This window comes from Manihot esculenta, chromosome 5 (genome assembly GCF_001659605.2).
Source record: "Manihot esculenta cultivar AM560-2 chromosome 5, M.esculenta_v8, whole genome shotgun sequence".
Lineage (NCBI taxonomy): Eukaryota > Viridiplantae > Streptophyta > Magnoliopsida > Malpighiales > Euphorbiaceae > Manihot > Manihot esculenta.
In genome coordinates this window covers 9,212,439-9,228,886 of record NC_035165.2, presented here as the reverse complement: position 1 = coordinate 9,228,886, position 16,448 = coordinate 9,212,439, and positions in this window count along the sequence as shown.

The window sequence follows — 16,448 nt, the reverse complement described above, 5'->3', positions numbered from 1 at the left end:
ATAAATTAATGACGTTTTTGAGATGCGCTTGTGAGGCAGAGAGTTGTCAAAGTTATTATAAGAGCATGTATCAGTGCTAAAAGACTGATACTGAGCGATTTCTGACCACATATCGGGAGAGTTTGAGTGTTTGGTTGATGAGAAAGTTGCAAATATCAGTGAAATTTAAGAGTTTGCGCAGTGTTTTAATTTTAAAGTTGTTGGTTAAAATTTGTTAGCCTGTCCTTTTCATTACCCTCGTATAGTTTTCCTCTGATGGATCTCTAATATAAGCTTAAGAGTGTTTTAATGATGTTGTAGGGCTGATAAAAAAAAAATATAATCTTTCAAATTTTTAGTTAATTTATTTTATTTAAGTGAAAAATAAATTTAAAAATTATTTAGATTATTTTTTATTGGAGAATTATAATTGATATAGTGAGTAAAAAATTATTTATAAGCCGAGTTCACATTAAACACTAAAATTCTAGATAAATATAATATAATCAAATTTGTGATGAGAATGTCACAAAATTTAGTAATATTCACACGTTATAGGTTATAGGGTAATGTGATTCCTCCATTTTGTGTTAGTTTTGAGATAAATCACTTAGACTTTGATAAATTTCTTAAAATAGCTTAATCATAATTCAAATAATTTCCTTAAAAAATGACTCTAATTATTTTGTTATGAGTTACTTTTTGATATTAATTTAGATTCGATCAATTTTTTAAGATTAATCGTAATTCATATAATTTTTTAAGAGAGATTTATTATTTATTTTCTTGATTATTGTCAAGTTAATTTTTATATTTTTAAAAATTTATTAAAACGTTATTATATTTTATTTTTATCAATAAAATAATCTTTCTATCCAATTATATTTATTTTCACCATTCAAAATATATCAAAAGATTAAATTATTTTTATTATTTAATTAATTTTTCTTCTCTTCTTCTTTTTCATTATCTTTCTCCTTTTTGGATTAAATTGAAAAATAATTTACCCCTCATATTTGAAGGACGCAGAGATCGCCATTATTGAATTTACCAGAAAAGCAATAATATATACTATTATCTTATTTCAGAAAAAAAGTTATGAGAAAGTTTTGAAAAAAGAATTTGAGAATTAGAGATTTTATTATAAGTCAAAGGGTGAGGGTAATTTAGGATTAAAATTTTTTTTTTCTCATTTTACTAAAATTTTAATAAAAAAATAATTTAAAAATGGATAGATAGACTATTTCGTTAATGAAATATAAAATAAAAATATTTTAATTAATTTTTTAAAATATAAAAATTAATTTATATATAATGGTTATACTAAAAAATTAAATTGTAAATATCTCTTTTTTAAAAAATATACAATATATGCTGCCAATTACTATGCCATGCGATAGCCGGTAAGCAAAACTTATGTAAATTTTTGTCTAAACAACTATTCTTCCCACTTTTTTTTGTTCAGTAACAATTGACTAATACTCCACTATGTTTCATTTTCTTTCTAACAAAGCCAAACTCAAGAATTTTAGTGCTCCTAATTTTGTCTGTATTTAAAATTTTCTTTTCTTTTGAACATATTCATAAAGATAATTTTTTTATTCTCTTATTATTATTATAAACTTTTTTTTATTTTCATTGTAAATCTATTTAAAAGAATTAATAGAAAATATAGATTAAATTATTTAAATTTAGAAAAAATCAAATTTTTTAAAAAATAAGCGTCATGTGTAATGCTTAGATTATTTAAAATAAAAAAAAATAGAGCTGATACTAGATTACTAGTAGCCCTTAAATCAAGGAAAATTTGATAAAGCTTTAGCAGTAGCTCTGAACTGGGCTTCATCCAATGAGAGAGTTGAAACAAGATCAAGCCGCATAATGAGGCAGTATGCAGGTCTTTATTGTTGAAGTCCTTGTCGTTTTCTCGTCAAAAACAAAAATGTCCTTGTCGTTTAGCTAACCAAAGTGACCAGATTAGAGTGAGAAGGAAGATTAACCGGAATTCAGACTGAAAACGGCCATGAATAAGAGACTTCCATTCACAAAAGAGATCAGAATATGAGCCAAAGATGAAGCGCTTAGCCTTCCTTTTATGAATTTTTATAAATCATATGAAGATGTAATTTTTTTAAATAAAAATTTTTTAAATTAAAAATAATCAAATTCTTTAATTTTAACTAATAAAAAAATAATTAAAAAATATATTAAATAATCAAATTGATCACTTTGCCAAGTCAAAAGTATCGAATAAGTAATGGACATGTTATCACCTTGACTCAATCGATCACCTGATAAAACTCGAGTCATAACTATGTTATCAAGCGACGAACTAATGAGACTTCATTGAAATATCATCATATTGTAGGCGTGATATAATTTATATTAATCACATCTTTATACCTTGTAATTTTATCAAAAAAAATTATCATGACACTTTAAATTTTAAGATGTTACCACGAAATATTTGAATTATCTAAACTTGAAATTAAGGTTATTTTGTGATCAAACTCAATTGTACAAATTTTCTGAAGCATTCATGATTTAAGCTGAATTTAGGACAAAAATTTTTTAGATATAAAAAATATAAGATGTTTCCATATTGTAAATTTTATACATTATGTAATATTATATTATTATCTATTAATAATGATAAACCTTGTATTAAGATTGCCAGATTATGTTAATTTGATTTTTAAATTATTAACATGTTTTATAAAATTTTTTAAAAATTAAGGTGCTATAAAGAGTTTTTTTTTATAATAAAATTATAAAGGGTAAATATGTAATTTATCTGTATTATTAATATTGTGGTGGTTGTTTATAGAAAATATAAATAACTATTAATTCTAACAATTAAAGTAAAGCCAATGTTTGGTCATAATCTTTCAAATATTCGTTCATCAACCATTTATCAATTACAAGCTTGGCTTAATATCAAATTAGAAACTAAAATTACCCTTAAAACTAATGATTCTATCTTAAACCAAGATATATACACCGTACTATTGCTAATTGAGAAATAAATAATAATAATTTTATTATAAATTATGATAAGTTCAAAATAAAAATTTTAAAATCAATATGTTGTTGAAACAAAGTTAATGATGTGGCTCAAATAGAGCTAAATTGTGCTGTAATTGGTCAATTTTGTAAGAAGAAAAATGTAAGGTGGTTTGATGCCTACAGCGATTACTCCGATACTCAAGTTAGTAAACTGAAGAATGATGCGAGTATAAGAAATTGCTTAGAACTGAAAAGTAGTTGTGTAAAAATCGTACCTTTGTCTTTGTAATTATTAGTTTTTATACTGTAAAAAAATAAAGTTAATTATAACATTATCTGAAAAATCCGGCAATGATGTGGCCGGCCAATCAATAAGAGATCTCGCCAACTGATGATCAATGATCATGCGATTACAAGTGTAATGGGTATCTGCTATATGATATTAATTAACGGTAATTTTATGTAAAGACTCGATCTTTCTTGAATAGGGCGAGTTTTGGTGAAAAACTGGATGCCACGGTGTCCAAGTCTTCTTTTATTCGGATAGAATCTTGCTATGTGGCCCTGTCTTATGGTGATAGCTAGTGGCCTGCCTTGGGTGATTATTGTACAATATCCGAAGTCTTTCCATTGATTTTTGATTATTTAGATTCGAAAGTGACACTTGTTTTCAGGATCTAGGGCATGTGGCCTATTTAGATTAGCCATCCATGCTCACGTCACTTTGCGTGCTCCCGCCCATATTCCTCGAGTCGCCCATAAATGTTCGGTACTCGATCATAACCCTCGTCTGACCATAGCCAAATAAAACTTAAATAATCTCTTAAAAAATCGCTAAAGGATTAACACTCGAATTATAGTATGATGGATTTCCACCTTGTGGTTTGGTATAAAATGCTTTATTTAGCGAGACTAACACCCAGATTATGACCTGATAGATTCCCACCTTGTGGCCTGATATAAGATGTCTTGTTTAGCGAGACTAACGCCCAGATTATGGCATGATGGATTCCCACTTTGTGGCCTTAAAACTTTTGTTTATCGAAACTAACACCCGATCATGTGGCTCGCCTGGCAAATACCCGCCTTGTGGTATTTTTTTGTCTCTGAGCTTTCATCCGTCTATCGGTTCTAACTTAAATATCAAAAGAGATTAAAGAATACATCATAGTAAATATTTCTAAATATTCTTTTCAAGAATAATTAAAGATTCGGTCATCTAACTCGACTAAATTAAAAAACTTAGGGTTTGACTCAAAAGTTAAATATTTGTGACGTTCTAATTTCAATGAACCTTATTGCCACTTGGTCCTCCTTTACATCAAATATTCTTTTCAAGAATAATTAAAGATTCGGTCATCTAACTCGACCAAATTAAAAAACTTAGGATTTGACTCAAAAGCTGAATATTTATGATGTTCTACTTTCATAGACCCTTGTTGCCACTTGGTCCTCCTGCAATTACATGAATAGCCCCTATAGGTTCATTGTCAAGGGTGGTTTCGGAAGTTGTTACATCGGGTTCAGACCTTCTCTCTTCTCTCTTCTCTATTCTTTCAGACAAACTTTCAAAGTGTGTCGACCCTTATTAACCTCTCTGATGATCTGAGATCCAATAGAATAGGGTTTTACAAGGATTTTGTATTACTGAATAAGGCTTAAGCTTTCTGAGGAGGGGACTCCTCTTTTATACATTGTCTTGCTTGCTGGTGACGTGTAAAGGTCTCTCCAGGATTGGGCCACGCGTCTCTGCCATGCGGATTCGGAGGTACTAGGGTATCAGCCGCCTGCTCCATGCGTAACGGCCTCTGATTCTCCTCGTGCGTACGTTCGAGCGGATCTGCCAGGCTGTCTGGTGAATATTTCTTTGGATCCTGGGCTGGGCCGAGAGTTGGGCCAGACGCTAAGCCTGAGTGGAGAGGGCCTGCTTCGTGTGGGCCAGGCCGGCTTGAGTGAAGAAGATGGGTCGAGCCCGGCCTTGAGGGTTGGATGAGCCAGGCTTGTTCTGTATATCAGGTGTGTGGGCCTCTACGTCATGGGCCTTGGGCTGTGGTCAAGCCCCTGGTCTGGGGTGAAGGAATCCAGCGGTCATCAATTGCCCCTTCACCTTCTCGGCAGTTATTGCTCCAACTGCCGAGGGGGTGAATACCAAGAACTATTATGATCACGTCTGTTCGGGTTCAGGTGCCTTAATAACATCCTTTCATCTTTCAGTCGTTGCACAGTTTCTGAATTCTATCTGCTCTTTCCTCTTTCTGTCTTTTCTCTATTCTTCTTGTCCTCTGCCGCCTTTACTTTCTTGTCATCATTATCTGGACATCTCCTTTCTTTCCTTTTCTGTGAATATCTTTTAGAAATCTGACACCATTAGCTTAGAGTCTAGTGTAGTTCTGCCCCGTGCTAAGTCCTCAGGCTCCGGGTATATATCAGCGCCAGCTTTTCTTCATTCTTGAGCCTTCTGTTGAAATGAAAAATTCTTGTTTTATCTGTGGCAGGTCTATTCGACGCCTTCTTCAAGCAGATTGCCTTGTGCCCCAGAGGTTTGCTTTGATTTTGCTCTTATCATCTTAGGGGAGAACTGTTTCTGACTTGTCACTGTTTTGAAACTTTTTGCAGTTCCTGAAATAAAAATGGGTCAGTTCAAAATTCTTGAAAATTTGATGTTACCTCTAAGGCGTCTGGATGGTGCATTGAAGATCCTTCTGGTATGGCAGTCGAAGGACGGGGCCATTCGGCAAGCTGCTGAAACTGCTTTACCCAGGTCGTCTGGCCGGCCTCCTCCTCTGCTTGTTGCCCAGGCTCCAAAGAAGTTCTGGGCTATTGAGGGGTTCGCTCTAACTTCACCTTTTTCCGCAGAGAAAAAGGGAATTTCCTCGATGTCCCTATTGTCCTCTTTTGATATAAATGGGAGTGGCGCCGGCGCTCAGCTTGTTGTTCTTTTTGATGTGAAGTACCAGTATTATTATTCCCTTTGGTGTGAAGTACCAGTATTACGTGAGACTGGGATCTGCTGCACTCAGTCAGGTCTCCAGCGATTTCTTCGAATGTGTACTTCGCGATCTCTTTGGGGCCATAGCCCGAAGACTTATGTTTTTCATGTGTGGTGCACGGCCGGCATACAATATCTGAGCTTGTTCGAATGTACCGTGCATCACATTTGGACGTTTGCCCAGGGGGATAGTGAGAAATGCTTATGGGAATCAACTTGTTCAGTTCCCCTATAATAGCGGGACAGATCTTGGCCTTTTCTGAAAAACTCACATTCCGAGCTACGAGAAGTCCTCCGAGCTGAAGACTAGAATAGTAGGGTAGGTGATAATCGTAGATGATGAAGTATCTGGATATGTAAATCCTTTAAGGATAGTCTTTCATTCCGTAGTGTAGGCCTTTGTAACGTGCTGTAATGTACTTTTCTTTTAATGAAGTTCTTGTTCTGCTCTCATGCTTAAGCTGTTCTTCCTTTATCATGTGTGAAATACTTTAGATTGCTCGCCTTATAATTTTAACCAACTGAGCTCTGTCCTGCTTTTTCCCGAGCTGATCTAACCATATCTGCGAGCTCTGATGAGTTGAACTCCAGATCCACTTAGCCAACTGGGCTTTCAAGTTTCCGAACTGGACTGTCTGACCGACCTGTGAGCTCGGTCTTTACTTCGATGAATTGAGCTTTGAGTCTCCTTCATTCGACCGGGCTCTCAGGTCATGTTGTCCGAGCTGGACTGACCGACCCGAGAGTTCTGTCTTTGCTTAGGGAAATGAGCTCTGAGTTTCCTTTAGCTGGCCGAGCTCTCAAGTCATGCTGTCCGAGCTCGGCTTCTGATGAGTTGAACTCTAAGCTCTCAGCTCTGTATGATTCCGAGGTGCTCTTGGCGCCTCTTTCCGATCTCACATCCTTTGTTTAATAACGATAAATCAAATCTTATAACTTTTTAAGTGATGAGCAAGTCTGACCTTTATCATGCTCCCATTTGCTTGTACTTTTGAGTCTTTTCATGACTTGCCCCTCTGTTTCCTCGGCATTTACCATAGGGATGGTAAAGTAGTAGGTTAAGTTGCTCTGACTGATGAGTTGGGCCTGTATTATGTGGATGGCGAATGGGCTTTTAAATGATGGGCTGTCATCGTATACTTGGCCCTTGATAGATGTAGATAAGCCCAGCGATCATCCTTTTGCCCCTTTACCGTCTCGCCGGTTATTACCTAACCGTTGAGAGGGTAAACTTCGAGAACAATTAATGATTGCGCCGCTCCAAGACAAAACTGTTCAGATCAACGCCCTGCCTCATAATTGCCCTTCTTTTCGAATTCCTTCTGTCTTTTGAAGAACTAGCTCTTGTCTGCTCTCTGTCTTCCTGCAACTCCTTGTACGATTTTTCATCCCATCTTGTTCTCAGGTACGCTTCCCTGTTCTTCCATGGCAAGTTCAAAGCTTCCTGATGTTTTCGACCTTGAGTCGCATATTACACCTTCCAACATAACTAATCACATTTCTCGGAGGCTTTTAGATACTCCGTTGTATCTTATTCGAGCACCTCTTCCAAATGAGAGGATAGTTCTTCCTTACCCTCGCCCTCCTGGTTTGGTGGATCCCCAAGAGGTTCGTAGCATAGTGTTTTTCCTGAAACAGAGAGAATTTGGTCTACCGCTTCCTTTTACCCCTTTCTTTGTTGAGGTCTTTGAATACTTTGGGGTAACTCCTCGAATGTTATCCCCAAATTCCATTTTATTCATGTCCTGTTTCGAGTCTATCTGTCTGGGTTGGGGTTTCGCACCTACGGCCTGTCTGTTTGTCACTTTTTTTCGCTTGGTAAGGGCGAAGCAAAACTTCTATTACTTTTCCCCCCGTAATGGGCTGTCTCTTCTTACGGGCTACAAGGATTCTATAAAGGGATGGGTAGAGAATTTCCTTGTGGCGGAGTTAAAACTAGGGTCCTGCCGATCGTGGGATGTGGACCTAAGGTGGGGGGAGATCTTTCCGGGCTGCAACGATCTGCCCAAATTGAGTCTTATTGAGCAGGTCGGGCTGCTTCGACTGACTTCCGTTGAGAGGAAGTATGATGTCGAGAAGTGTATGTTTGCGTCCAACCTTAGGGATATCCGGGACACTGGTATAGTGCTTTGTCCGGCTATTCTGTTTCGTCTTTGCTCATAATATCAGGAAGTATGCTGACTCTTTATAACTTCTTGTTTCTTGCAGCTTCTGAGGTTAGAATGGATGGCATCAAATTCCCCAAGAATTTTGACCTGTCTCGGGAGAACATGCATGCAATTTTTGACGCCTTTGGGGATGGGCGTTCTGTAACTGAGATTGCTGCAGAGCTGGCTCAGGCCGCTTCCTCCAAGAAGGTCAGCCGACCTCCCGTCAAAGCTTCTTCTTGAACTTCCAAGCCGAGCTCTCGCAGCATCAAATCAGCTCGGCCATCTAGCCATGGTGGGTCGAGCTCAACCTCGACGCCTGCTGAAGGATCTAGATCCGTTCCAGCCTCCTCAGAGGTCGTGGGGGGAACTTCCCTAGCTATTGTGGAGCAGACCCAAGCTACTGAACAAGTGGGGCAGGGTGCCGTCCATTCTACTGAGGGGGTGTTAGGGGGGAAGTTTAAGTCCCCTGTTGAAGACAAGGAGACCTCTGGGACAGGGATGGAGATCATCCTCCTAGAGGATCAAAGCCCAGAGGTTTCTGGTGAAGGTGCCCCTGCCCCTGTGAGGACTGAGCCTGAGAGGTCTGAGGGTGTCCCCTCAAAGACCGGGGGCAAGCGTCCGACCCCTTCTGGAACGCCTGTCCCATCTCCTGCTCGGAAGAAATCCAAGACTGCTGCGGGTCCTTCCCCACCTCTTTCTACCATTGGGAAGGGGAAGGGTGTTTCTTCTGTTCCTTCGTCGTCCCCTACTGACAACATTCTGGACCTGTCAAGCATTTCCTCTGAGTCACCGGCCTCTGCTGTTGCCGCACTTCTCCGGGAGCGGATGTTCGGCGGGATAACAGAGGCTTCGGATCCTTGTCTTCTGGCCCTGACTGGTCACTTGGCCAGTTCTACCAAGGAGCAGGTGTCCTTCCAATCTCGCTCTCGTGAGGAGCTCGGATCTACGATTGGAGAAATGCTTCTGATGGTAAGTTATTCTTTCTTTTCACCTCTCTTTGAGTTTGCTTTGTTTCTTTTCTTGACAATTGTTCTTCCGTACTAGATGTTAGGCCTGGTTATGGAGGTGAATGCCCGTGACCTCTCTCTCCGGGAGTCCGTGGACCGCCGGATCGAAGAAGCGCGTCGCGATGAAAACCTGACTGCCACCAGCGATGCGAGGGGCCACCTGGTAGCCGCCCGGGAGCAGATCCAGTCTCTCCAGGTGGAGTTACATTCTGCGCTGGAGGCCTCGAAAAGAGCTGAGGATAGAGCGGTTGAGGCGGCAGAGCATAGAAAATCCCTGGAATCAGAGCTGTCTCGTACTCGCAGGGTTCTCCAGGAGTCTGATGAGAGGGCAGCTGAAGTGGAAGCTCGTTGTGTAGAGGTTGTAAAACAGCTGTCCTCTATGACAACGGCCCTTCAGGAGAGGGATGAGGCTGTTGGCCAAAAAGCCGAGGTCCAGCGCCAACATGAGGCCTTAAAGGCTGATTTTGAGGGGCTTCAAGCTCACCTGAATGAGGTGAAGGCTCAGAGGGAAAGTGCCCTAGCCCGGGTGGAGGTCCTTGAGCAGGAATTGGGCACAAGTTCTGAACGTATCAAAGATCTGTCTTCATCGGCTGAAGAGTTCAACCTTCGCCAACAACAGCTGAAAAATGAAGTCAGGGCTTTGGAACGTAAATGTTTAGCCCTGCTTGAGGTGGTAAAGTATGCCGAAGGGAAGGCTCAGCTGAAGCGTGAACAGTATATAGCGGAGTATCAGGAGTCTGATGAGCTGAAGGTTAAAATTGATCAGGCCTGTGAAGCTCATCTTCAGGACTACAAAGACTCTTCTGAGTTTAAGGAATTTGTAGCTGAGGCTTGTGAAGAACATCTTGATGAGTATAAAGCTTCTGGTGAAATGAAAAAGGCTATCCTTGATAAGGCCTACCGCATGTATGTAACTGGCTACAATCGCGGTTTAAGAGAAGCTAGGCAGGCTCCTGATATTCCTTTGGCCAAGCTTCGTAGGCGCGAAGTGGACTCAGATGGCGAGTCAGTGCTATACGGGGAGGATGATTTCCCTTTGCCCCGAGGAGATTCTCAGAGGAACATAGGCCGGCCAGCTGAGTCTTCGTCAGGGGAATTCGAGATAGAGTCGGAGGAGGATGATCCTGATTCTGAGAAAGACGGTCTCCACCTTGGGTCAGAAGTTGCCCCTACTGTTAATGTTGAGAGCTCTGGCCCAAGGGACACCGAGCTTCCTTCGGAGGTGGCTGTAAATAGAGATAATGCAGGCGAGGGTGTTCTTACTGATGTAAGTCCCTTAAGGACTATTTATCCTCCTTCCTCGCCGGAGAAATAAATTGTAATAGTCATTAATGAAATATTAGTTTCCTGCTTGGTTTTCATATTTCTTGACATTTATATCTACTCTTCGTATTTGTGATATAAACTTCATATTTTTATTCAGAAGCTCTGAATTAATCTTAAGTTGCGAGCTCAGCTCTTAGCTGATAGTCTGAGAGATCAAATCTCGTACCTTTTTAATGACAACTATCATGTCAGTTTTTGGCTTTTAGTCCTTCTTTCTTCGTTGTGACTTCGTATATTTGTTTCAGATAAACTGGTTGAGGCTTTGATTATAGCCTTTTTATCCTCCTAAGGATATCGTCATTTATGAGTCCTTCTATGGAGGGAGCTCGGCCTTTCTCTTTGGCCTTCGTATCTTGATCCTTTAAGGATATAAGTCCATCCGAACTGAGAGCTCGGTCTTGGGCCTTTGTGAATATTGGTCCGAGCTGAGAGCTCGACCTTGAGTTTTGTAAGAATATAAGTCTATCCGAGCTTGTAGCTCGGCCCCTCCCCCTTTTTTTTTTTTTTTTTTTTTTTTTTTTAGCTCTGGGCTCTTCTCTTTCCGAGGTCGGAATTGGATTTTATAAGTTGTTCCGGTGGAGAAATTTTTCATTTCGGGAGGCTCTTAAGTCCTTTACCGACCTATTTTTGTTTCCAGGAGATCTTATGGGATCCTGGTTTTCTTTGAATTTCCGGGACGACCTCGGGGCCTCGCCGGTTGTTTTTGTTTCCAGGAGATCTTACGGGATCCTGGTTTTCTTTGAATTTCCGGGACGACCTCGAGGCCTCGCCGGTTGTTTTTGTTTCCAGGAGATCTTACGGGATCCTGTTTTTCTTTGAATTTCCGGGACGACCTCGGGGCCTTGCCGGTTGTTTTTGTTTCCAGGAGATCTTACGGGATCCTGGTTTTCTTTGAATTTCCGGGACGACCTCGGGGCCTCGCCGGTTGTTTTTGTTTCCAGGAGATCTTACGGGATCCTGTTTTTCTTTGAATTTCCGGGACGACCTCGGAGCCTTGCCGGTTGTTTTTGTTTCTAGGAGATCTTACGGGATCCTGTTTTTCTTTGAATTTCCGGGACGACCTCGGGGCCTCGCCGGTTGTTTTTGTTTCCAGGAGATCTTACGGGATCCTATTTTTCTTTGAATTTCCGGGACGACCTCGGGGCCTCGCCGGTTGTTTGTACAAAATTCAGGCTCATTGGCCTTACTGTCGCTTCGTCATCTCAGCTGGTTTTTGTGCCTAACTGAGGTCTTGTTTGCAAGGGATCTTTCTGAGCCCTGTTCTTTCTTTATCATGGAAAAATGTTTTTCACAAAGATAAGCACATTGTATAAACAATTTTTATTTTTGTCAAAATACAATGTTTTTTTTTTTTCTTTACAAATATTTCAAGGAAAATACCTTTTTAAGTGCTGGATGTTCCAAGCGTGGGGCTCGGGGTTTCCTTGCATATCTTCAATTCGGTATACCCCGGGCTTAACCACTTTTGTCACCTTGAATGGACCTTCCCAGGTCGGTGCTAGCTTGCCGGCGGCTGCTCTTTTTCCAGTAGCTTCCAGGTTTCTTAAAGTCAGGTCTCCCACCTTCAAGCTTCTTTCTCTGACCTTTTGATTGTAATATCTTGCCGCTCGTTGTTGATAAGCAGCAGTTCGGACTTGGGCTTCTTCCCTAACTTCTTCAAGAGCATCTAGGTTGCTCCTTAATTTGTCCCCATTAGCGTTCTCACTAACGAATTGAACTCGATGAGTGGGGATCTGCAATTCAACTGGGACTACAGCCTCTGTGCCATAAGCAAGTGCAAACGGGGTTTCTTGAGTGGGCGCTCTGGGAGTGGTTCGGAGTGCCCATAGAGTGCTATTGAGTTCTTCTGCCCAATTCTCCTTTGCGCCATCCAGCCGTTTCTTTAATCCTTGAAGGATAGCTCTATTAGTGACTTCCGTTTGGCCATTAGTCTGAGGGTGAGCCACGGAGGAGAACTTATGCCATATGCCCATGTTCGTCGTAAAGGCTCTGAAAGTGCTGCAGTCAAACTGTCTGCCGTTGTCTGAGATAAGTACTCTTGGTATGCCAAATCTGCAGATGATATGTCCCCATACAAAATCTATCATCTTGCGAGCTGTGATTGTGGCTATTGCTTCTGCCTCTGGCCATTTCGAGAAATATTCCACAGCCACCACTACGAATTTCCTTTGCCCCGTAGTCTTGGGGAAAGGTCCCAGGATGTCAATTCCCCATTGTGAGAAAGGCCATGGACTGGATATGCTTGCTTGAGGAGTGGCAGGGGTCCTGATGGCATTGGCAAATCTCTGACATACGTCACACCTCCGGACAAACTCTTCTGCTTCTTTTTTAACAGTGGGCCAGTAGTATCCTTGCCTGAATATTTTGTTAGCTAATGTCCCTGCTCCCTCGTGAGCCCCACATAGGCCTCTATGTATTTCCTCCATTACCTTTGCAGCTTCTTCCGGGCTCACGCACCGGAGCCATGGGCTGGACTTCCCTTTTCTGTATAAAGTTCCCCTTATTACTTGGTAATTGGCAGCTCGAGCTGCTATCTTTTTGGCTTCAACTTTATCTTCGGGGAGTTCGCCCTTTTCCAAGTATCTCAAGTATGGAGTCATCCAAGTTGGGCTCTGCTCCACCTACAATACTGTGTTTGTCTTCTTGAAAGCAGGTGTGCTGACATGCTGTATGTATACTTCATCAGGGAGTTGCTCTAACTCTTCTTTGGTCAGTCGACTAAGCAGGTCTGCCTCCTCATTTTCATCTCGAGGTATCCTCTGAAATCTCGTAATAACTCCTCGGCTCGTGAGGTCGGCTTCCACAGTTTTTACTTTATCAAGATAACTCTGCATGATGGGATCTCTGGCCTGATATACTCCCATCACCTGGTTGATCACCAGCTGAGAGTCACTATTTACTTCGAGGTCGGTTACCCCTATTTCCAAAGCTACCAACATTCCGTTCACCAAGGCTTCATATTCGGCCACATTATTAGAAGCTTTGAATTCTAGCCGTAAGGCATAACATACTTTAAAGCCCTCCGGCCCTTTAAGTATTATCCCAGCGCCACTGCCCTCAGAGCCTGATGCTCCGTCTACATACAGCTTCCAACTGGACTCTTGGGAAAGCTCTCCCTCTCCTTCTTTTCTTGGTATCTCCGAGGATGATCCTTCCTTCTCCTCGTTGAATGAGCATTCTGCTATGAAGTCAGCCAGCGCTTGAGATTTTATAGCTGTCCGAGGTCGGTACTCCAGACAGTAAGGGCTGATTTCCACGGACCATGCTAACATCCGTCCTGAAGTTTTCGGCCTACGTATGATCTTCTTTAAAGGTTGGTCCGTCATCACAACTCCTTGGTGGCCTTCCAGATAAACTTTGAATTTCCGGACTGCTAATAACAAGGCATACGCCAATTTTTCAATATTCGAGTATCTGACCTCAGTGTCTCTGAGTACCTTGCTGACGTAGAAAACAAGTTTTTGCTCCCCTTCTTCCACTCTTACTAGTACTGCGCTGACTGCTTGCTCTGAGGCTGCCAAGTATATCAGGAGTTCTTCCCCTTTTATGGGGCTGCTGAGCACGTGAGGCGAGCTGAGGTATTCCTTAAGCTCTGTGAAGGCTTTTTGGCAGTCTTCTGTCCATTCAAAATTCGGGACCTTCCTCAATTTTTTGAAGAATGGCAAACACTTTTCTGCCGACCTTGACATAAATCGGTGAAGCGCCACCACTCTCCCGGTTAATCTCTGGACGTCCCTTACACAGGTCGGCTCTGGCATATTTAATATGGCTTCCACCTTCTCTGGATTGGGCTCAATGCCTTTTCCACTCACCATGTATCCCAAGAACTTTCCTCCCCTGATGAAGAAAGCACACTTTGCTGGATTCAACTTCATCCTGTATTGATCTAACACCCCAAATATCTCCCGTAAATCAGTTATGTGTTGTTGAAAAGTTGAACTTTTAACCACCATGTCATCCACATACACTTCTACATTCCTGCCGATCTGGTTCTTAAAGATTTTATTCATTAATCGTTGGTAAGTTGCCCTGGCGTTTCTTAATCCGAAGGGCATAGCTCTGTAGCAGTAAGTCCCGTCTTCAGTTATAAATGAGGTCTTCTCCTCATCCGTTTTTTCCATTGGGATTTGGTGGTAACCAGACATAGCATCCAAAGAAGACATATAATCAAAACCGGCCGTTGAGTCGACCATCTTATTAATATCGGGGAGGGGGTAACAATCTTTAGGGCAGGCCTTATTCAGGTCGGTAAAATCTATACACATCCTGTATTTGCCATTGGCTTTTTTGACTAACACAGGATTTGCCAACCACTGTGGGTACATAACCTCCCTAATAAAGCCTGCCTCTTCTAGTTTCTGCACTTCTTCCTGGGTAGCCTGCTGCTTCTCTCTTCCCACTACTCTCTTCTTTTGCTTTACTGGTCTGGCCTCGGGGAGGACATTCAATCGGTGTGTCATCACTTTGGGGTCAATTCCCGGCATGTCTGAGGGCTTCCATGCGAAGGTCGGCGAGTGACTTCGAATCAGGGCCATGGCTTCATCCTTTTGTTCTTTGGTGAGGCCGGCATTGAGACTGAAGACCTTACTCGCTTCTTCTTCTGATAGGGGGAAGGTCTCCAGCTCTCCAACGGGCTCTGTCCGGGCTTCCTTTGTCTCATCCCTGACCTCCAAAACTTCCGAATCAAGCGCTTCTCCGGTTGAGTTCGGTTCCGTTACTGTGGCCAAGTATACTGCCCTTGCTTCTTCCTGGCTGCCCCGGACCATTCCCACTCCTCCTTCCGTTGGGAACTTGAGTGCCAGATACCTGATGCTAGTGACAGCTTCAAAGTTGAACAACGCCGGCCTCCCCAAAATCGCATTGTAGCTCAGTGGGAGTTTGACCACCAAAAACGCCTCATGATGGGTACGAGCTCTGGGTGCTTCTCCCAAGGTAAGGGCCAGCTTCACCTTCCCTTCTACAAGTACCGGTGCTCCTCCGATCCCTTTGATGGGTGACTGGTCCTGAACCAGCTGTTCCTCTGGGATTCCCATCTGCTGGAAAACCCGATATGGCAATAAGTTGACCTTACTCCCATCATCCACCAGAACCTTCTTCACCCGAAAATTATGAATGACTGCTTCAATGACAAGCGCGTCATCATGGGGCATCTGAATGCCCTGTGCATCCTCCGAAGAGAAAGCGATGGTCATGGGAGAGTGTTCAACGATCTGCATCACCTCGCCATTGCTGGTCTCCCCTTCCCGGTTTCTCTTCTTTCCTCGACGGTTCATTCGTCCTCCAGTTCCTCCAACAATCATATTAATGGTCCCACTGGACCCATCATTCACTGGTCCAGCTCCAGTTCTCCTGGGCATATGGGCTGCCAGACCGGGTTGAGGCCTCTGTCCCTCCGGTTTCTTCAGAAAATTTTTGAGATGCCCCCTTTTTATCAATCTTTCAATCTCCGCGATTAACTGAAAACAGTTATTTGTATCGTGGCCATGCGTTCGGTGGTACTGACAATACTTGTCAGAATTCCTCTGATCTGCTTCTGACTTCAAAGGTTTGGGCCACTGGAGAAACTCCTTATCCTGGACAGCCATGAGCACCTCGGCTCTGGACACATTTAATGGAGTCGGTTTCTCCGGGACCTAAGGAGGGAGCACTCTTGGTTCGAGAATCCGAGGAGGAGGAGGCCTTTGATCCCTTCTTTCCCAGGCCTGCTTGTACGGATCAGGCCTCTTTCCACGCTTCTTCTCGTGTTTCTCCGACCTCCCCTCCTCCAGGGCTTTCTCTTTTCCTTCCACCCCTTTGGCAAATCTACTCGTTACTAAGGCGTCATCCTGCCTGATATACTTTTCCGCACTCTTCATCAACTCGGCTAGTGAGGTCGGAGATTTCCTGCTCAGAGAACCAAAGAACTCGGCAGAGGTTGTTCCCTTTTGCATGGCCTCTACCGCCCTTCCTTCGTCAAGCTCGGGAATCTGCAGGGCCTCCGTATTGAAACGG